At 38.7% G+C, this 22853-nt stretch overlaps 1 long non-coding RNA gene across 1 annotated transcript in view; it reads right to left on the bottom strand.

The window, feature by feature from the left end:
* LOC140512754 (uncharacterized) overlaps window positions 1-21822 on the bottom strand; it is a 36796-nt gene extending 14974 nt beyond the window's left edge. The window contains exons 1-2 of the long non-coding RNA XR_011969898.1: window positions 9378-21822; window positions 7839-7995 (exon numbers count right to left, since the gene is read on the bottom strand). This is a non-coding gene — a long non-coding RNA (uncharacterized lncRNA). The remainder of the gene's footprint in view (window positions 1-7838; window positions 7996-9377) is intronic.
* Between the last annotated feature and the right edge of the window lie 1031 nt (window positions 21823-22853).

Below are 22853 nucleotides of genomic sequence, written 5' to 3'. Positions count from 1 at the left end.
ATCTAAAAAAATAAAATTAAGGGGTGAGAGAGGAATATATTGGGAAGAAAAAGGGAGAAATGTTTTTAGTAGGAATGGATGCTGTATTTTGTCAAAAGCTTTTTCTGCATCTATTGAGATAATCATGTGGTTTTTGTTAGCTTTGTTGTTGATGTGATCGATAATGCTAATAGTTTTCCTAATATTGAACCAGCCCTGTAGTCCTGGTATGAATCCTACCTGATCATAATGTATTAATCTCGTGATAAGATGCTGTATTCGTTTTGCTAGAATCTTATTTAAAATTTTTGCATCTATATTCGTTAGGGAAATTGGTCTATAATTTTCTTTCTCTGTTTTGTCTCTTCCTGGTTTGGGTATCAAAACCATATTTGTATCATAGAAAGAATTTGGGAGGACTCCTTCTTCCCCAATTTTCAAGAATAGTGTATGTAGTATTGGAATTAACTGTTCTTTAAATGTTTGATAGAATTCACTTGTGAATCCATCTGGCCCTGGAGATTTTTTCCTAGGGAGTTCATTGATGGCTTGTTCAATTTCTTTTTCTGAGATGGGGTTGTTTAAGTATTCAACTTCCTCTTCTGTTAATCTGGGCAATTTGTATTTTTTAAAATATTCATCCATCTCGTTTAGATTATCGAATTTGTGGGCATAAAGTTGGGCAAAGTAGTTTCTAATTATTGTTTTAATTTCCTCCTCATTGGAGGTGAGTTCACCCCTTTCATTTTTAATATTAGTAATTTGGTTTTCTTCTTTCTTTTTTTTAATCAGATTGACCAAAGGTTTATCAATTTTATTAGTTTTTTCATAAAACCAACTATTGGTTTTATTTATTAATTCAAGAGTTTTCTTAATTTCAATTTTATTAATCTCTCCTTTGGTTTTCAGTATTTCTAATTTGGTATTTACTTGGGGATTTTCAAGTTGTTCTTTTTCTAGCTTTTTCAACTGCAAGCCTAAGTCATTGATCTCCTCTTTCTCTATTTTATTTATGTAAGCATTCAGAGATATAAAACTTCCCCTAATAACTGCTTTTGCAGTATCCCATAAGTTTTGGTATGTTGTCTCACTATTGTCATTCTCTCGAATGAAATTGTTGATTGTTTCTATGATTTCTTCTTTAACCCAACCCTTCTTTAGAATTAGATTATTTAGTTTCCAATTGATTTTTGGTTTCTCTTTCCATGGCCTTTTATTACATGTAATTTTTAATGCATTATGATCTGAAAAGGATGCATTGATTATCTCTACCTTTCTGCACTGGATTGTGAGATTTTTATGTCCTAGTACATGGTCAATTTTTGTAAATGTTCCATGTACTGCTGAGAAAAAAGTATATTCCTTTCTATTCCCATTTAATTTTCTCCAAAGATCTATCATATCTACCTTATCCAGAGTTTTATTTACCTCCTTAACCTCTTTCTTGTTTATTTTGAGGTTGGATTTATCGAGTTCAGAGAGGGGGAGGTTGAGGTCCCCCACTAGTATAGTTTTGCTATCAATTTCTTCCTTCAACTCCCCCAACCTCTCCTCTAAGAATCTGGATGCTATACCACTTGGAGCATACATGTTTAGTAATGATATTGCTTCATTGTCTATGGTGCCTTTTAGCAGGATATAGTTTCCATCCTTATCCCTTTTGATTAGATCTATTTCTGCTTTTGCTTTGTCTGAGATTAGGATTGCTACTCCTGCCTTTCTTACATGAGCTGAAGCACAATATATTCTGCTCCATCCTTTGACCTTTATCCTACGTGTATCCCCCCGTTTCAAATGTGTTTCTTGTAAGCAGCATATTGTTGGATTATGGCTTTTAATCCATTCTGCTATCCGTCTCCGTTTTATGGGAGAGTTCATTCCATTCACATTCACAGTTATGATTACAATCTGTGTATTTCCCTCCAACCTCTCTCCCACCATTTGTGCTTTTAGCTCTCCAGTCTCCCTTCCCTTCCTCAATAGTATTCACTTTTCTCCCCCTCCTCCTGCAGCCTTCCCCTCCTTCTTTTAGCCCCCCTCCCTTTTACTCCCCTTTACTCTTATTGCTTCTTTCCTCCCTTTTAGCCACCCTCCCCTTTCTTCCCCCTTCCCCTCCTACTACCTATAGAGCTAGTTAGGCTTATCTACTTAAGATTATTGTTCCCTCCTTTGAACAAATCAGATGAGAGTACCTCTCAAACAATGCTCATCTCCCTCCCCTCCTTCCCTCTACTATAGTTTTGTACTTCTTCCTGTGATATAATTTGCCATTTTCTGCTTCCCCCTTTCCACACCTCCTATTACATTCCCTTCTCATACTTAAATCATATTTTTGACATGACATCATTTACTTTATGCCCGTTTCCTCTACATATATCCCTTTTATCATAATAGCTGCACAGTTCTCAAGATTAACAGGTATCATCTTCCCTTATAGGGAGGTAAACAGTTTGCCCTAATTGAGTAGCAAGTTTTTGTTTTTGTTTTTTCCCCTCTGTTTACCTTTTTATGATTCTCTGGAGACCTGCATTTGAAGATCAAATTGTCTATTGAGTTCTGGTGTTTTGGTCAGGAAGCTCTGGAAATCCCTTATTTCGTTGAATGACTTTCTCCTTGCCTGAAATGTTATGCTGAACTTTGCTGGGTAGTTGATCCTTGGTTGAAGTCCCAACTCCTTTGCCTTACGGAATATTGGGTTCCAATTCTTTTGATCTTTTAATGTAGAAGCTGCAAGGTCCTGTGTGATCCTGACTGTGTGTCCTTGATATTTGAATTGTTTCTTTCTGGCTGCTTGTAGTATTTTCTCCTTCATTTGATAGCTCTGGAATTTGGCAACTATATTTCTTGGGGTTTTGAGTTTGGGATCCCTTTCGGGAGGGCAACGGTGGATTCTTTCGATGACTATTTTGCCCTCTGAGTCTAGTACTTCTGGACAGTTTTCCTTGATGATTTCCTGGAAGATACTGTCCAGACTCTTTTCTTCATCATGGGTTTCTGGCAGGCCAATAATTCTTAGATTTTCTCTCCTGGATCTATTTTCCAGGTCAGTTGTTTTTCCAATTAAATATTTTACATTTTCTTCTATCTTTTCATTCTTTAGATTTTGTTTGACTGATTCATTGAGTCATTAGTTTCTACTTGCCCAATTCTAATCTTCATCGTAGTGTTTTCTTCAGTTAGCTTTTCCATCTCCTTTTCCATCTGACCAATTTTTCCCTTTAAGGAGCTATTTTCTCCATTTAATTTTTGTACTTCTTTTTCCATTCGACCAATTTTCCCAGTTAGGTTTTGGGTTTCCTTTTCCATCTGATCAATTTTCCCAATTAGGTTTTGGGTTTCCTTTTCCATTTGAGTAGCTCTTCCTTTTAGGGAATTATTCTCTCCAGTTAATTTTTGAACTTCCTTTTCCATTTCTTCAATTTTCTTTTTCAGGGTGATGTTCTCATCAGTGAATTCTTTTTTTATAGTTTTAAAATCATTGGCCAGTTTTTCTTTTATATCCTTCTTCAGACGTTCCAGGTAATCTAGTTGTGCTTGCGAGAAATTCATAGTCCCATCTGAGGTTTCAGATGGAAGTACAGTCTCAGCTCTAACCTCTTTGGTGTTTGTGTTTTGGTCCTTATCCCCATAGAAAGATTCTATGGTTTTTTCACTTTTCGTCTGCTTTTTCCGATTCATGATGTTGGCTGAGTGTTGTAGCTTTTGGTTCTTTCAGTCAGAAGGTACAGATCTTTAAGTTGAGCTGATGTGTGTCTAGGCTAAAAGCAGGCTTTTGTTTTTTGTTTCCCCGATCAACCCTGGGGTTAGCTTGTTAGGTATCGAAAAAGGGAGAAATGGAATGGGGCAAATTATCTCTCATAAAGAAGCAAGAAAAAGCTTTTCCAATGGAAGGGAAAAGAGGGGAGGTGAAAGAAAAAAAGTGAAGCTTACTCTCCTCACATTTGGCTCAAGGAAGGAATAACAGGCACACTCAACTTGGTATGAAAATCTATCTTACACTTCAGGAAAGTAGGGGAGAAGGGTATAAGCGGGTAGGAGGTATGATGCAAGGGAGGGCAAATGGGAGGAGGGAGCAATTAGAAGTAAACACTTTTGGGGAGGGACAAGGTCAAAAGAGAGAATAGAAGAAATGTGGGGCAGTATAGGATGGAGGGACATATAGTTAGTCTTACACAACATGATTATTATGGAAGTCATTTGCAAACTACACATATATAGTCTATATTGAATTGTTGCCTTCTCAGTGGGGATGAGTGGGGAGGGAGGAAGGAAGAGAAGTTGGAACTCAAAGTTCTAGGAACAAATGTTGAGAATTGTTTTTGTGTACAACTGAGAAATAAGAAATACAGGTAATGGGGTATAGAAATTTATCTTGCCCTACAGGACAAGAGAGAAGATGAGGATAAGGGAAGGGAGGGATGTTAGAAGGAAGGGCACATTTGTGGAAGGGGCAATCAGAATGCAAGGCGTTTTGGGGTGGGGGGAGTGGAGAGATGGGGAAAAAAGTTGGAACTCAAAATTTTGTGGAAATGAATGCTGAAAACTTAAACTTAAAAAAAATAAAAGAAGTTAGGAATTGTAAAGCACCACATAAATGTGAGTTATTTTCCTTTTCCTCACACAAGAAACTCTATCTCCCAATTCTGTACAGTTCCAATAGCTATCTACTAGGCCTGGAATTCTCCTCCTCCTCATCTCCACATCTTCTCTGGCTTTCTTTGTATTTCAGTTAGAATACCATCTTCTACAACACACCTTTCTTGGTCTCTCTCAATGCACGTAGTGCCTTCCCTCTGAGATTGTTTCCAACTTGTTTTGTATGTATTTTGTTTGTACAGGATCGTTTGAATGCTGTCTCCTCCATCACTCTGTGAGCTCCCTGAAGGCAGAGACTTTCTTTTGCCTTTTTTGTATCACTACCACTTACTGCAGTGCTTGGTACATAGTAGGTGCTTAATGAATGCTTGTTGACTTACATATTTATTTGTTAACTTAACTAAAATATGTCTTGCTCTGAAAAAAAATCTTTCTCTTTTTCCTGATTTGCCTTCCAGTATATTCACAGATTAGCATATAGAAGCCACATACAGAATTGAAAAAGATAAATCTTTCCTGACTCACTCCAACTTCCTATATTGCCCAGCCTTCAATCATTAGAGTGAGAAATGCAAAGAGACACTGCTCTCCTGTATTACAGAAATACTGATTTGACTTACATAAGAAATGTTTGACAAAGGACAAAAGGACAGGAGAGGAGATAGAAAGAAAGCAGCCCCAAACTATACTAATTGTACAAGGATTCAAATTGGTTCCTGCTTTTGAATACAAAGGGTATCTTTCGTGTGGTTTGTAGCAATGTGACAAATGAAGCAGGCAATCTAGCTATCATTAACAGAATTATTTTGGTGTAGAGTCTGGATAAAAGGAGAGACAACACAAGGGCTGAGCCAGACCTGGCAGCCCACACTATAATCACATAGTGATTACCTTGTTAGTCATCTCTTCACTGGTGCTCAGTGCCCACTCTCTTTGCAAGTTGAAAAAAACCCCTAATCAAAAACTATATAATACCAATTTTAATTAACCAGAGAGAAGCACATTTAGGACACAGATTCCAGAAAATGAAAAAAAATCCCCAAACAAAAAATCCTTATTACTCTAGCCCAAGGAGATCTCTGAACTCCTACAGATTAATCTCTACCACTCACTTGACCCCTAATACTCTTCTATGTATCGTGACATAAGATTTCTTGTTTTAAGCTGAAGTTTGACAAGATGGCCTACCCCATCTAGATGGATATTGTGAGTCCATATCTGAACACAAAGGAAACCAAATTGAAATCATCCTCTATAGAGGTTACAAAATACAATACTATCATAAAAGGTTATATAATCTCATTGATGGAGAGCCCATTAGGAAACTGCCACAAACATGAAAGCTACTGGAATGGATGGGTACAGGAGTGTACTGCAGTCAGTTTGAGCTGGATCCTGAGCACCATTTTTCAGAGTGAGCATCCATACCTTGGAAATCAGCAAATACTACAAATCAGATCACAAGTTATTGTTTCATTAACTCTCTAGACTTAAGAAAGTGATACTGTTAATAATGTAGATGAAATTTTAAAGTGTGTCACGCATATATTTTTTCCTCTGGAGAGCCAGCTGTTAAAACATTTACCAGCACACCCCTTAACATTCAAATGTGGGTTGAAACTGCAGGCAGACAAAGGGGATGATGGGGAAAAAATAGGTACCTAGCAGTTTAATTATGTTCAAGTAAAAGGATAGTAGCTGAGTGGAAAGATGGTCTATGTAGGTTGTTCTGTCTACCCTTTGTCTGACAAAAACCATTTATAAGAGTATTACTTTCATTCACTCTTTAGAGTGGAAGAAAATAAAAATGCCTTTTCCACCCACCATGAAAGAGGGAGAAGCTCAGGGAATTACATTATAGCTCTTGCATTGTATTTCCAGGTTTAAGAATATAAAATGAAAAGCAGTTTCTGCTTTTTGAGCAAAGATGTTCCATTGAAATCTGACTCATCCTGGGCAGTTCATGCTGTTTTTTCCCCTTTTCCTTGTGAATATGGGGGAGTTAGGTGAGTAATGCCCTGCAGTCAGAGAAAAATAGATCCCTTTCCATTATGTTAAGTCCTGCATTTCCAGCTTTTGTGGCCATCACTTCTTAGTGAAAGTCAAAGAACATCTGGCTTCATCCTTCAAATCTATTTGTGCATTCTGAAAATGCAACAACTAGGATTGAAAAATGATAATAAACAGAAGTTTAGAAGCTACTTTCAGTGCCTGCAGGTTCTTGTTAGCAGAGGGAATAGGCTGGACAGTCAAGGATCAAAAGTTCTCAAGGCACACAGAAGAAAACAGTGATGAATTTCTGCTCAACACCTATCTGTCTCTCTCAGGGATCAAAAATGCCTTCTCTTTCCAATTTCAAACTCTTTAGTTAAATATGGGTATTGGAACAGCAAGCAAACAGAAGTTCTAAGAAAAAAATCTCCACCAATCTATCTACTATTTATCTGGAAGATAGGATTACTGATTGATATAAAGTCTTTTCTGGTAACACCCTATTATTGTTATCAAATACCTTCTGCCATGAGTAAATGTGGTTGTGGCAGCTGGCAGAGTGTCAGAATTAGAAACCTTTTAATTGAAAGGTAAGACAATTTCAGTAAAGGTATAGAAAGCACTTATTATAGCTTATTGTGCAATGTTTCTTTTTCCTCTTTCAACAACTTCTGGGAGCCTTTTGAGTCCAACAAAACATTTAGAAGCAACTTTCTATATATCAACTGCATTTTTGCCTAATAGGACAGGATCTTAATATGCTATCACCCAGCTGGAATCATCCTGGAGGAGGGGAGGGTGTCTATCTCAATGGCATTTTCTTATTCAGTTAATTGAATTAAAAAAAAACAAAACCTACAATAATGCCTGACTATCCAACAGCCTAATTACCAGCAGCTTTTTATTTGTACTATCATTAACTTCACAGCTGCTTTGCAAGTAGTGCCATGGAAATGTCAGCTAAAACTGTTAAGTTTTTCAAAAAAAGGGAGCACCAAAAATGGGCCAGTTCTCAAAGCCAAAAGCCCAACCCAGGCTTAAGAATGGCTCTTCTTCTGAGTAGAAGAGATGGTACTGAGACTTTTAGGACTGATACTTTAAGATTTCATCTACACTAATCTCCTCTTTTTATAATGAAGGAAACTGAGACCCAAAGATATGAAGTGATTTGCCCACGGTTAGATAGCTAGTTAGTAGCAGAGCTGGGACTAGAACCCAGGTCCCCTGACTTCGAGTCCTATGCATTTTCCACTACATTATACTGTTCTTACTTGGTAGTCAGTTAACACGACTTATTACGATGAATCATGTTTCTCTTGGTCCTGTGTATCATCAGGACATATTCCATTCTTCACACTTAAAGAACACTGCTGTGCTTCTTGGCAGTCTCCTTTTCTTCCTTCCTTCCATGATTCTTGTTGTCTTTCTCTGGAACATTTCAAGAACAGCCCAGAATGAAGTAAGAGAACATTGTATATAATATGATTCCGCTTGCTTTCTCGTTTCAGGAGACCAGGGCACATTTGTGGTATGAGCCTACAATTTTCAAAATCTATTTTTAGGAACTGCCTAACTCCCTCTACTATCACTCTTCGGCTTCAATCAGTTTTAATTACTTGTCTCTACCTTTAGATCCAAGGCTGCTAGGCGGTATACTGGATAGAGTGCCAGGCCTGGAGTCAGAAAGGCTCATCTTCCTAAGTTCGAATCTGGTCTCAGATACTTACAAGCTGTGTGACCCTGGACAAGGCACCTAACTCTGTTTACTTCAATTTTCTCATCTATAAAATGAGCTGAAGAAGCAAATGGCAAACCACTGCAGTATCCTTGCCAAGACAACACCCAGATGGGGTCAGGACTGTCATGACAGACATGACAGAACAACAAACCTTTAGATTCGGGTCTGCTCACATTCTAAGAACAATTTTGGCCACGGGGATGGACTATAAAGGGTGTCCCAAAAATCTTGGTTCAATTTTAAGTTACTGAAGCTTTATTATTATATAACATATATGACATTTAACATTAAAGCTTTAATAGCTGCAAACTGCACTAAATGTTTTTGGAAACCTTGTATAAGGGCACTTTCCTCAAATAGTGGTTATCTCGGTACAATGTGTACTATCCAGCAGGTATCTTGATGCCATGTGGCAAGACATAGCAACCTTGCTCTCCAGTTTCCATGCCTATGTTCCTGGACCACACCGCTTTACTGGGCTGGGCTTTACTCTTTACCTGAATGTAATAGCTCTATTTGTCTTCTTTTTCCAGACTTCAGCTCCCTTGTAATCGATGTAAGGTAGCTGCCAGTCACCTTGTTGCCTTTCCAAATTCCCAATCCTGGCCCCCCCTGGCCTGCTACTAAGACCTGGCCTCTGATACCACTTCTGTTCCAAATCTATGATCCTACCATTTCCATGAAAGGTTATCCTTCAAATTCTTCAATCCACTGTTTGTTATCTTTATAAACATAAAGGCAAATTGCCTCAGTTCTCTTTCTTCTATCACTGAATAATTAACCCAACTTCTTTTCTCTCCCTTTCAAAAATCTGAATCCCAGGAAACAAACTCTGTCCACTTGGTCAAAATGGATTCTGCTTAACCTAAGAATATTAAGGGGCTGAAGGATTTTATATCAAGGTAGAAAAAAAAGAGCCTTTTATGAATAGTCAGGGACTGCTTTTCTAAATATTAATCAGTTGCTTTTATCTGTATATCCTCTGGGAGAAGAAGCCTAACCTAATAGGTTTTTATCACCAGTGGTGAAGTGTGGTGAATCTGGATTTAGAGGATCTGGGTTCAAATACTACCTTAATTGCTTGCTACTTCTATGATCTTGGGCAAGTCAGTAAACTTCTCTGGGCCTTAATTTTCTCACCTGCAAAATAAAAGGGTTGCATTAGACTATGGTGTAAATTCAAATAGAAACAGGGGCCACTAAACCTGTACAGAAGAATCCTTACAAGCTGCATATTGACTTAGAAAACCACATATTAACATTATCTATGCTCCATTGTATTTTATGTTGTTAAATAGTTCCCAATTACATTTAAACTGGTGTAGGTCCCATTTGGGAACGCTGCCCCCATGTATGACACCTCTCTATGAGATGATCTCTGAGGTTCTCTCCAACTTTAAATTTATGATCATGTGATCTCAGTTCACTTCGTTCTGTTGTTCTATAATGAGCTCAAATTCTTTCCTCTTCAAAATGTCTCTATCCTTTTTCTCAAAGGACCCAACTCTCCATGAATAATTCCTACTTGTCCTTTTGTTGTATCTAAGTTCTATCTAGCCAAGGTAAAGAGCTAGGTACTGGGAGAACATATTCTATTCTTGGCTTGACCATAAATTAGCATAACTGCTTTGTATCTCAGTATACCAAGAGAACCATGGTCCCATCCTGTTTTGCCCAGTCTTTCTTTCTAGAGCTCACAGTGGATAATCACTCTCTTATAGAACTGTTTGTTATGATTCCTACCTGAAAGCCAAAAACAGGGAAGAGAGTATTATGTATTCATGACTGTGAGCAAGGTAAATTAAATTGGCACAGTAAGGTATTCATAATGAACTCTTGATCTCAGGGTTAAAACCCTGAACTCATTTTTTACAGAGTGAGAACTCATCTTACTGTTAACACAAACAGGCCTCTCAAATCTTGGAAGAGGCAATACTTCAGAATGTATATCCCAAGTCATGCATCACAAACTGAAAACTCATTTAGAGCCTGCCATCCTTCTTTCTTCCTCCTGCCAAACTCTCAACACAGGGGAGACTCTTTTGGAATTCACTGGAAAACTCAGGCAGAAGCAACAGCAAAAAATACAGACGTCAGAAAATTAGATGTCAAGAACACTGACTAACAGGGGCATGTAAAAAAAAAATCAATATATGTCCGCATATTTATATGTATGGGGTAAATCCATCAAAGTAAACTGGGTGACATTTATCTTGGCCTGGATGAGTAATTCAGCATTTGATGACTCACCTAGTATTATCAACAACCCCCCCCCCCCCCAAGCCTTATGCTTCTTAGTTGAACTAAAGGAAACCTTATAATAGATCTTCCACTAATTGAATCTTCTAATTTGATTGTCAGCCAATTTACAAACTTAGATCAGAGCTTCCTCCATATTCCAGTTTGTTTTTACTGTCCTCTTAATCATTTCTGTAGCTAGACAGGATCTGATAGTGTTTGTAGTTGCTCACTTTTAGTAGGAATTTAAAAAAATTTTTTTTAAATCAGAAGATTGTCTTCTATGCTTTCTACAGCTGGCAGGGCCCTGGTGATCTAATAGGGTTTTTCCACCTGCTGTTTCTGATTTTAAAAATCAAAGTCCCAAATCAAACCCCTTTTGTTCCTAAAGAGGAAGTGTGGTCTCATGATTTCAACAGTTAGCAAAGCACTAGTTTTATTATTTGGACTTAATTAACTGTGACTCTAAGAGAAAAGACACTCATTGTCCTCATATTTCAGTTTTTCTAGCTGGAGATTCTACAACCTTAAAAAGATAGGAAACTTACTGGAACCATACAGAAATCCATATAACTCTTGCACAAAGGTGACAGGTAAATCTTCAGTGTTCTATATTTTTCAACCTTTGTACGTTTGCTCATGCTGTGCCCCTTCCCTTGGGAATGTCTTTTTCTTCCATCCCTACCAAATCCTGTCTATCCTTCAAAGTCCTAATTCAAGTTTTACTTCCTCTATGAATCAATCAATCAATCAATAAGCATTAACTGAACACTTACTATGTGCCAGAATGCTGGGAATACAAAGACAAAAGATGAAACAGTTCCTGCTTTCAGAAAGCTTATATTCTATTGAGGGAGAAAACACGTACAGCATGTACATATCTAAATATATGAAAAATACAAAATGAGTATGTAAAATATTGTCCCCTTTTCATATAATATAGTTTAACTCTGGAAAAGTTCTTTTGTGTGAAGAAAGATATTTAAATCAAATGGCAAGGGATATAAACTATTGCTGTTATTGTGGATAAACATTTTGGTGCTTGAAAGGAGTATAAAAAGAACTTTGGTTTAATAAAAACTGCTAAAATATTCATATAAAGCAATAATGTTTAGATGTAATTCAAACAGTTTTGTACACTATGGTATAAACATAAACAAAAATCACTTTGTAAAAGAGTTAGGATGATGTCTCACTTGTTTGAGCAGATTAATGATTTTCATTACACAGAGAGACAGAGAAAGAACTCTATTAAAAACTGAATAAATGTGAGTATAAAGAAACAATTTAAATGACACAAAATGAAATGGAGGGCCAGGTAGAAAGTTTAGAATTGCAGGGCATTATGATCTATTACCTTATCAGCATATTGCTGTTTCAAGACCATGGAAAAAGAAAGGAAGAAAAAAGGAAAGAAAGACAAGGAAGGAAGGGAAGAAACAAAGATCATATAACTCTGGAGTCTGAGATATGATTTTAAAATGGTGCTGATTTCATAGGGGAAATTTGGTTTTTAACTTTTAAGTCAAAGGTAAGTCATGGAGTATATACAGAGTAAGTGATCTGATTTAAAACAACTCAGGTTCAGGAGACACAGGAGATAGGATGCTGAACAAGATTGAAAAAAACAGGTCAAAAAAGCAGCTTTGTTGGAACTAAATAGAAAAGGAGCAGGTCACCTGACAAGAAGGCTTTGACTACCTGATTCAGGTCCTGAGAGAGACTCAACTTCATTGGACAAGAGCTTCACTCCAGCAATTACTCTTTCAGCATTCCCTAGAGCTCAAGAGTAGTGAAGCCTCTCACAAGTGAGAATAAGGAAAGGTTTTGTAGCTGCTTTGTTGATATTAAGATTTAACTGGATGACACAGAACCCTGGTGAATGAAAAGCCAGTTAAACTTGTTTGTCTTAAACAACCAAACTGAGCTGTTTGCTGTGAGCTCTGTTCCAAATGGACAATGAAGCATCCTGATGAAGAAGTACTGGATGGACTGGTATGTACTGTGCAGAGAGAGCTAGCTTGATGAGTTCTATATTTGTCTGGTTTAAAGGAAAGTGCTTATTAAAATGAAGGGACAATACTTTCTCAAAAGGTAAAAATAAGTTGAAAGAGCTTTTAAATTTGATGTTTTTATATGACTCTGCCCAACTGCACAGCAGTGAGGACTCAACAAGCTTTATGTGGTATAGATATTCCTGAATGCACCAATCACATCAAAGCCTAAAATTCAGTTGTAAATTACACTGATCACATGGTTTTCCTTCTTCATATGCTTGCCTGTCAGACCCATATAAATATGTGCCCATTCTTCCCCATGGTTAGAGGATGCCTTCGTGGGAAAGTATGGCCCAGGTTTACTGTGCAGATTGTGATGTACTGTACTATTCATGCATTTACTTTAATATATGTACCTATGATGTTAATATTTCTTTTGCTTGACTGTTAAGTAAATGACTATGTTTAAGATTTTAAAATATCATTATTGTGAGAGGCTGGTCTGTAGAACCATAGCAATGAATCAGTGGGAGCTCAAGAGCTAAGGTGGTGAGTAAGAATACTGTACTCCCCCTCAACAGGATCATCCATAGGTTCCCAAGAGAATCTGAAAATGACAGAGAACCTTCTCCAGAAACCTAGACTTGCCAGTGTGAGAAAAGGCTGGAATAAGCAAGTCACCTCAAAGATTAAGTAGGTGTATACATGCCTATGTAAGAGATGTGAAGCCCTACAGAGAACATTAGACATATTTCAACCAGTCCTCACATATACAAGCTAATTTTGAGGGGAAGGCAGTCGAAAATTTAGGTTTCATGTAGAAAGTAGTAATTGAGTTGAAGGGAACTTAAGAGGTGGAAGTAAAAAGGGAGTCTATTATAGGAATAGGGGAAAGACTATACAAAAGGCCTGATGACAGGAGATGAAGTATGATATGTGAAGAATACAAAGATGACCAGTTTGAGCAGACCCCAAAGCATGAAAAGGGCACATGAAAGGGAGAACTGGAGAAGGCTAAAAAGAGAGGTTGAAATCAGGTCATGTAAGGTTCTGAATGCCAAACAAAGGGATCTGAGTTTGATTGTGGAGAAAACAGAAAGCCACTGGAATTTATTGAGTTGAAAGTGACATGGTCAAACATATTGGTTAGGAAAATCATTTTAAAAGTAGTACGAAGGATAGATTGAAGGGTGGAGAGATGCGTCAGTAAGTCCAACGAAAAGTCTATTGCAACAGTTCAGCTAATAGTGATGAGGACAAACTGAGTGCAGAGAAATGGATGAATAGGGATTGGCCTAATCCTGGTGCCCTATTAGTTCAAATTTGATGCTGGGTAGCAATGAGGCACTTATAGGCACTTAAAACAGATTTACATAGCCCTAACGTAGCATGGATATGCAACATGGATACAATAACACTTAGCTGCTGTATAGTATCCCTTGTCTCCAAATGGAAATGCACCTGTTCAGCAGAACAGGGGGTAGTGACTTTTGTGGTCTTCTGGCATCAACCAAGTCTGAAAGGCAACAATTCCATATAGGTGGGAACCTTTTATGCCCCTCAGTGACCAGAAAGTCAAATTAACATAACCACCACAAAGCTATATCAAGGGAGGCACAGCTTGAGCCTTGACCCACCCCCAGGTGGGTATCATGGATATAATCTGCCACAAGAGATAGGAGATGGGATCAAGGGTACAAATAGAGGTGTCAGAGGTGTTAGCTTTGTTTAGGAGAAAGACTATCTCTTAAGCAGAGACCAGAAGGAGGAAAAAAGATGAGGGGGGAGGTAGGGGAAGAAATGATAGTAAGAGGTTTTGAGAAGAAGCACAAAGGGGAAGAGGGAACTTAATAGTGAATCACCTGTTTAGGAATACAAAGAAATAAAAGACATAGAACCTGTTCTAAAGAAGCTTGTAATTTAGCTGGGCAGTCAAAGCAATCATACATGAAATGGTTAAATATAAATATGTATGTGTGGTGTCCCTAACGACCAGTATAGGCAGTAAGTACTGTAATATTTCACAGGAGGGAAAGTTCACCCTGGGCTGGAGTGTTCACTGTTCCACTTCCTATTCTCTCACATCTCCATCTATCTCAGCCTATCTCTTATGTTCCAATCTAGTTCTGCCTGCATATTCTATTTTGACCATTAAAATTGTCTTTAATTCTTTGAAAAATTTCACTTAGATATGTTTCTTTAATCTTCTGGAACTCATGGAGTCCTGGTTCCCCCCAGAAGTCAATGCATTTCTATTCATCCTTTCCAGTACTGGTGGTATATTCTTTCATGTACGTCCAATAAATTGGTCCTAGAGGGAAAGCTGGTGTTCTTGCTCACTCAGCAACTTCCTTTCCTCACTCTACCTAAATACATCACATGGTCCACATCCTAGTTATCTAACGGCTGCCAGGACATTCTCCCTCATTTCTAAGGAGATCAGTACTTTTACAGAAAGCCTTTCGTGGCCTCTTGGGATTCTAACTCCTTCCCTCAGTTAATCATTTCCTATTTATTCTATATATAGCTTTTTAGGAGTTTGGCTATAAAAGGAGAGATAAGTCTATAGTTTGAGGGGATAATAGGGTCAAATGAAAGGTTTTTAAGTATGGTAGAGACATGGCAAAAATTCCTAGGCAGTAGTCAGCAGATAATTGAAAATGACCAAGAAACAGGGGATGACTAAAGAGAGAACCTCATGGAAGCAGAGGGAAGAGATGGCATCAAGGGCACTAGGAGATGAGCAGCCTTCACTCCTACTTGGGAGCTCCCTTCTGTTACCCATTATGCTAAGGTTCAGTTTCAGCCATGATTCATTTTCCTCCTTTGCCATAGACTCCATGATGACAGGTTCCAAAACCAACCCCAAAGAACTTAACATTTTCATACCAGGAACTTCCATTGTAGGGATTCCACAGTCCGGAATGCTGACCTCATTGCTCAATAGTTCAGGGTCGGGCTTCAGACCATCTTTTCACTGGTCACTATATATACCTAATGTGATCACCCTCCCCCTTCCTGATTTCCAGTTCTGAAACCACAAATAAATCAACTGTAATTGACCCTGGAAAGGATGTTTGAATTTTTGCCCTATGGTTCCATTCACCATCACTGCAAATTTCCAAATTAAAATATTCCTCTCTGGTCAGTATTCCTCTAGATTTGTTTCCGTTTTACATTCTAACAGACAGAAACAAATCTAAGGGAATAGTGGCCAGGAAGGGATATTTTGATTTGGAAATTTGCAGGGTTGGTCAATGGAACCATAGGGCAAAAATCCAAACACCTCTTTCAGGACCAATGAATGTAAACTACATGAGGGCAATCTGTCTTTGTTTTTGTATCTGAATTCCCAATGTTTAGCACAATGTTTGGCACAAAATAAGCACTTAATAAACACTTCTCATTCATTAGTGAAAGATGTCTATCTCTTCTTGAGATTGGAGAGGTATTTCAGCACATACTGGACCCAGTGTACAAATTTGGTGTTCACAGAACATCTGATATGAAAGTGTTACAAAATATTAAACTCTCAGTTCCTGTTAACTGTCCTGTAAGGAAGCTGGAACCATTTACACAAGTGCTATAGATGATTCATCAATTGGTAAAAGTATCAAAAAGCTTCTGAGATAATAAGTACTCTTTCTAGACAAACGAAATTCTCATTGTCACTAATCACTAAAGTATGTTTTTTCTTTGTAGCAGAACATTGATAATACTGGAACATTATCAACAGAAGCAAAAACTCAAGAATAGAAAAATGAATGAAAAGAAAATTTCTTTATAGGATACTTACAGTTCACAAGAAGCTTATTTTCATAAAATTTCACTTTCTATTGCTGATTATTCTTTTTTATAATTCATCCCAATACCTTTTGCTTTTTATGTGGTACAATTTCTAGTAGTGCCAGCAAGAGTTTGGAACATTCTACAACATTAGACATATACTCTGAGACTATTTAACTGTAACTGAGATTGTTAGGCATAAATTCTCTTGTAAGTATATCAACCATGTATCAAATGTCAATTTGGAAGGAGCATGACATCATTAATCTCAGAGTTAGAGATGTTTTTCTCTAAATCCAGAGATATTTTTTTTCCATTAGCTTTTGATCTAAGAAAAACACTGAAGGAGGCACAACTTCAGATATTGGATTGGGACAGTAGAGTGGCTGTTTTGTTTAATATACCTCTTTTAAAATTCTGATACTGAAGGAGAGGTAGGCAGATGAGATACCAGTAATAGGTGTGTCAACAGGTAAAAAGCATCTTCCTACAAATCACAGCAGGTCAGTTGCTTAACCTTAATAGTTTTATGGTCATGGTTATGAAATGAAAATATTTTCCACATAGTTTTGTGTTGAGTCCTATGGAAGGTTGAGTCAGATAGTCCCAGCCTTCTGGCAACTGACAATTTGGAAGGAATAGTATAGATTTTGAGAAACAACAAATACAAAGTATACAACAAAGACCAGATTATTATATTCAAAAAGTACCATAAATGGAATCTTTGATAAGTAAAGGAGTTGTATACAATGCATTTAAGGTTTTCATTTCTAAACAATATAATTTAAAACCAAGTCCTTTGTTGATGTCATTAAGGGAAGATTTGTAATACAGAAATCTTACCAGAATCCTTTTCTGTAGTACCACATGAAACCAAGAAAGTTTTATGCATTTTCACTGCCATCTAATGGAAATTTTGAGCATTGAGATTCCTTATGTGCAATAGGTAAAATTTCTCCTTTTCTTGGTTTTACCTATTCAGCTCTACAGAAGAGGTTGATAAAAGGCTAAATACGACTTCAAGAAATCTAGACATGCAATTATCCCCTCCTTTTCTCCTCTCCACATGTGGGGAAGTCAAGACTATTACACAGTCTTGGAAAGTCAGATTGCTATGTACACACTGTATATGGAGGATTGCACGAACGCTTTCAGACTACGCTTTCAGTATGCTCTAAGACAAGCTTTCAGGAGGGGGAGAGGGAAACTACTTTCAAGGAATATGGAGTTTCCTGAATTCATGTAATCCGTAGGTAATCAATTCTATTTAGGAGGCCACCTTTCTAAAGTAGAATCTGGTAGCTATAACTCATTTATTTCAAAGATTAAATTTATCTCAGGATCAAATGAGATACTTGTAAAGCTAAGCACTATATAAATTTTCAATTCCCCTTCCATTCCCCCCACCCTCCATTCTCCACCCTGGTAGCTATACCAAATACACATGAAAAAAATGGTAAAGTACTTACTCCCACAGCTGAGGAAAAGGCACAGTAGAATCAATCTGACCATTCTCTCATGCATGTGGCAAAGCCATTCATTTTTCTGCACATAATACAAGCCATCCTTTCTGATCTTCAAACAGCTGCTGCCTACTGCATCAGCCTCCAGTTCTGCCTACATCTTTTGTGCCAACCCTGGTTTGTCCCAGCATTTTTCCAGGGTGCTTTGTTTCCTTTTTTTAGACTTGTGATTTTCTACTCTCCCACATTACTTCCTAAAACTTGTCAAGCGATCTCTATAACAATAACGCCCCTTTCAAACTTGCACTCCATCAGTTCTTACTCAAGCCATCATTCCTACAGTGTATATACTTTTCTCCTTTCCCTAAATGAACCCCTTAGTAAAACAGTTTAACTCTACACTGTCCTCTGCACTTGAGACATCGTATCACTGAACATACCCTTGCAAAATTCCAGCCTTATATATCATCTGTCTGCCTTTGCTCATATACAACTGAAGGGAGCTGGAGAAAATCACCACACCCAGTGGCCTACTACAGATTTATGTACATAATCTCAGCTAGGCCTTCACTGTGGCAGCACAATTCTTTTATACCTCGATAACTGATTTACCATCTTTTTGCCTCTCTTCAAACCTCTCACAGTTCCCCTTCCCTCTCACCTGAAGACTTTGTCTCAAACTTCACTGAAAAAAATGAGGCCATTCAGCAACAGTCCTCCTTAATCTCATGCCACTGAGATAATTTCCCCATTAGTTAGCCACTCTTTCACCGCTCTCAAATAAAGGCAGATCAAGGAACACTTCTACATACATGATCCCATTCCATCTTCTTCAGCAGAGTACCCCTCTATTATTCCCACTCCCTTAGAAATCTTCGACCTCTGTCTTTTGGCTGTTTCCCTCCTGCCTACAAATGTGCCCATGTCTCCCCACCCTTTAAAAATCCTCACTTGATTCATCCTTTCAACTAGCTTTCAATTTCTCTTTTTTGTAACTATACTCTTTCAGAAAGTCATTTACAGTTGCTGTCTCCACTTCCTTTTCTCTCACTCTCTTCTAAATTCTCTACAGTCTGGTTTCAGACATCATCATTCAGCTGAAACTGTTCTCTCAGAAGTTACCAATGGTCTTTTTTTCCAAATCTAATCATTTTTGACCCTCACCTTTCTTGACCTCTCTGCAGCTTCTGACGCTGCCTATCACCCTCTTTTTCCTTGACACTCTTTTCTGTCTAGGGTTTCATGATCCTGCTGGGCTTTCCTGAGAAAGCTCAGTCCTTTGCTCAATCTTGATCCAGGTTATTCCCACTAACTATGGCTTACCCCACAGAGCTCCACCCAGTCCAGGTCCCCCTTATCTTCTCCCTCCAGAATATTTCGCTTGGTGATCTGAATTAGTTCCTATGCATTTCGATTATCATTTCAGTGCAGATGATTATCAGATAGATTTGTCCTGCCCTAATCTCCTGACCTTCAGGCTTGCACCTCCAAATTGCCTACTGGACACCTTGAAATGAATGTCCCATAAACATCTTCAACTCAACATATCCAAAAACAAATTCATTATTTTTCTTCCCACTCTCTTCAAATATTCTTATCACCATCCCACAAGTTACCCAGGTTCCAAACTAGTTATCAACCTTGATGTCTCACTCCATTCTCAACCCCCACAAACCCAATTTGTTGCAACATCCATCATGTTGTTTCTGCCTTCTACCTTGAGGGAAGGTAGCCTTCTGCCTCTTTTTGTATCCTCAGAGCCTAGCATGGTGCCGGACATATGGTAGGTATTTAATCTTTACTGACATCTCTCCTCCACAGTCTTCTCTCTTCTGACTGGCCACTCACAAGCAGATCTTCATCACCTTACACCTCAACTAGTGCAACTGCCCAGGGCTTCTTAAATCTTTTCCACTCCCAACCACCTTTCCATGGGCTATTGTGTGGCCTGAGGGCACATGCAGCACAAAGTGAGAATGCTTTAGTTCAGAACCAAGGCTTCAGTGAAGCCAGATTCATTACCCATTTGATTCTGTCATTGCCTATTCAGAAACCTTTTACTGTTGCCAAACTTTTCGAGACACCCTATGGGGTCAGGATCCACAGTTTAAGAAGCACTGAAAACAGCCTTCTGCCTCCAGAATCTCCTCATTTTCCACCTAGCTGCCAAACTGATTTTCTTGAAGCACAGGTCTGATAATGTTATCTTCCTTATTCACACCAGTGGCTTCCTATCACCTCTAGGATCAAAAATAAAATCCTAAAGCCCTTCAAAACCTGGCCCTTTCCCACCTTTTCCGTCTTCTCATAGCCTTCATATAACTGTATAATCCAGTGATACTGTTCCTCTTACAAGACACACCTCTCCCCTAAATGCATTTTCCCTAGTTCCACTTAGCCTGAATGCTTTCCTGCCTAATCTCTGCCTCCTAGATGCCTTCAAATCTCAGCAATAAGCCTACCTTTTGAAAGCATTTTTTTCTGCTTTCACCGCTTTCCCCTAGATGTTAGTGGCTTCCCTCTGAGATTATCTCCAATTTGCGCTTTATATATCTTATTTTTACATAGTTGTTTGCATGTTATCTCCCCCATTAGAATGGAAGTAGTTCCAGGCATATAGTGAACATTTAATAAAAGCTCGTGGACTTGATTCAACCTACTATATTGCATATTCTAGCCATTATGTCTGAGATATTCAAATTAATCTTTAGTATTGTGCGTGAATTTTTCTGCAGCAGCTAATTACACCAAGAGCTTAGATTACAATCTCAAACCTCTAAGTTTTTTTTCCTGTTCTTTATTGCACAGAGATGTAAACCAACAGCACATACCTACCTGACTTTTAAAAAATATATATAGCTCATACACACAACTTAAATATAATTGAATAGATAGCCTTATATGTGGATAGATTAGCCTTTTGTATGAAAAAATTCTGACCTTTCTTCATCCACAACATACTTTTCCAATTTGCTACTTCTATATGAGGTCGTTTCTGATTGGCCACAGTTCCTTGCACATAGAGTTCTAGAACTGGAGTCAGTAAGATCTGAATTCAAATTGGTCTCAAATTATTAGCTATGTGACCTTGGGCAAATCACTTAACTGCTCATCTACCTCAATTTCCTCAGATGTAAAATGGAGAGAGCACCTATCTTCCATTGTTGTAAGGATAAAGGAGATAATATTTTGCAAAACTTAAAAGTGCTCTACAAATGCTAGCCATTATTATGAAAGCAGTTTGCACTGCTGCAGACTTTCATTTCAAACACTAACTCTAGGGGCAGCTATATGGCACAGAGACTACTGTTGGTCTTGGAGTCATTAAGACCTGAGTTTGAATCCTGCCTCATAGACACACATATAATTATATGACCCTGGGAAAATAACTAAAGCGAGGGCTCAGTTTTCTCATCTGGGGAAACAGCACTGACCTCATACAGTTGGGAGGATCAAATGAAATAACATATAAAGTGCCCTGCAAACCTCACAGTGCTACGTTGCTATTATTACTAACTCTCATCCCACCAAAAAAATATCACATGAACAAAAAGGCATAAAATGTTCTGATGTATACAATGTAACGTAGGGGACAGGAAAAATGTTGGCCATCTCTAGGCTGAACTCACCACTGCCCTTAAGACGGGGCAGAATGAAAATAAGGCAAGCAGCTTTAAATCAGCCAAAAGCATTGGAATGTCTAGTGAGTTCCCAACTCTGTATGTAAGAGGCTCGGGCTGTGCAAGGGAAAAATGACAGCCTTAATACATACATGTAATAACTAACCTTTATATAGCACCTTAAGATTTACAAAATACTTTAAATACCTCCTTACAACTCCCTTTGTAAGCTGTGAGGTAAATACTCTCGTATTATCCTTTTAAAAAACTTTAACAGGTACAGAAACTGAGGCACAAAGAGGTTAAAGGCTTTTCCAAAGTTATACACTATACCTTGTAATGGTCAGATTTGGGACTGAAGTCGGGTCTCCATCCCTCCAAGCCCAGCTCTTCTTCAACTACACTGTTTACTTCTAGAAGGCAATACTGCCATCACAAAATCAGAATTCTTTCATTCTCCTCACTTTACATGTTTTAACACAGAAAACACAGACTTTAAAGAAACTCTGATGGTTTTGATCCTTACTATTTTTAGAAATAATAGCTGAACAAGCAGGGATATAACTGTCAGAGTACAAACTTAATACTGACATCCTGTTAAGGGCTCTTGCCACTTCAGAGGAAGTTTGAATCAGTGAAGATATCTGAGGCATGATAAGAATGATGAAAATTGCTCGGGTTTTGTCTACAGCTAACCTGCTCATGAAGGCACAACTGCACTACAGAGCGCAGCCTTTCAAATATCGATGGTGCCACGAAGGAAAGGCCAGCAGGTCATCCTGATCAGGCAAGAATTGACCCGGAGTCACGCTAACGATGACTGCTGGGCCAATAAAGATCGGGCAGAACTGGTGGATGCAGCCCGTCCCCAGTCTGAAGCGCTTTTAACAAGAATAGAAAGCCTTGGACGGGCTTCTCCTGGCACCAACCCCGCACTCGAGGGACTCCTCAACTTCGACCCAAAATAAACATCGCCCTAAGTTCTCTTTCCAGCTTCCACCAGCCAGCCAATGATTTACGTGTTCATAAACTGCTGCCCTCTGCCGTCGGGGCCTGAAATAGCCAGCCTCACCACCTTCGCCAACCCCGGTACTAACGCAACATTCGGGGGAGCCTCGTGCCCGGAGCCCCGGGAGATGCAGCAGTGTAAGACACGGCCCCTGCCCTCAAGTGCCCCGCTCCCTCCCGTCATCCGCCAGACGGACGCTAACTCAACGTCCACGGGCAGCCCTTCATTCCAAACCCCAGGGCCGTACCAGGCCGGGCAGAAACAACGGAGAGTACGGAGAAGAGAACCAAGGGGGCACTGCCCGCTTCCCCCGAGCGCTAGGACAGGTCACAAAATGCTCCCGAGCCTCTAGCCAGCAGGGACCGCCAAGGGGGGGCTCCAGAACTGCCCCGACCCGTCTCGAAGAACTTAGAAATCATAAAGGAGGGATCCCGG

This window comes from Notamacropus eugenii, chromosome 1 (genome assembly GCF_028372415.1).
Source record: "Notamacropus eugenii isolate mMacEug1 chromosome 1, mMacEug1.pri_v2, whole genome shotgun sequence".
Lineage (NCBI taxonomy): Eukaryota > Metazoa > Chordata > Mammalia > Diprotodontia > Macropodidae > Notamacropus > Notamacropus eugenii.
Note: the sequence above shows the minus strand (reverse complement) of the source record. Positions and strands in the feature narration are given on the sequence as shown.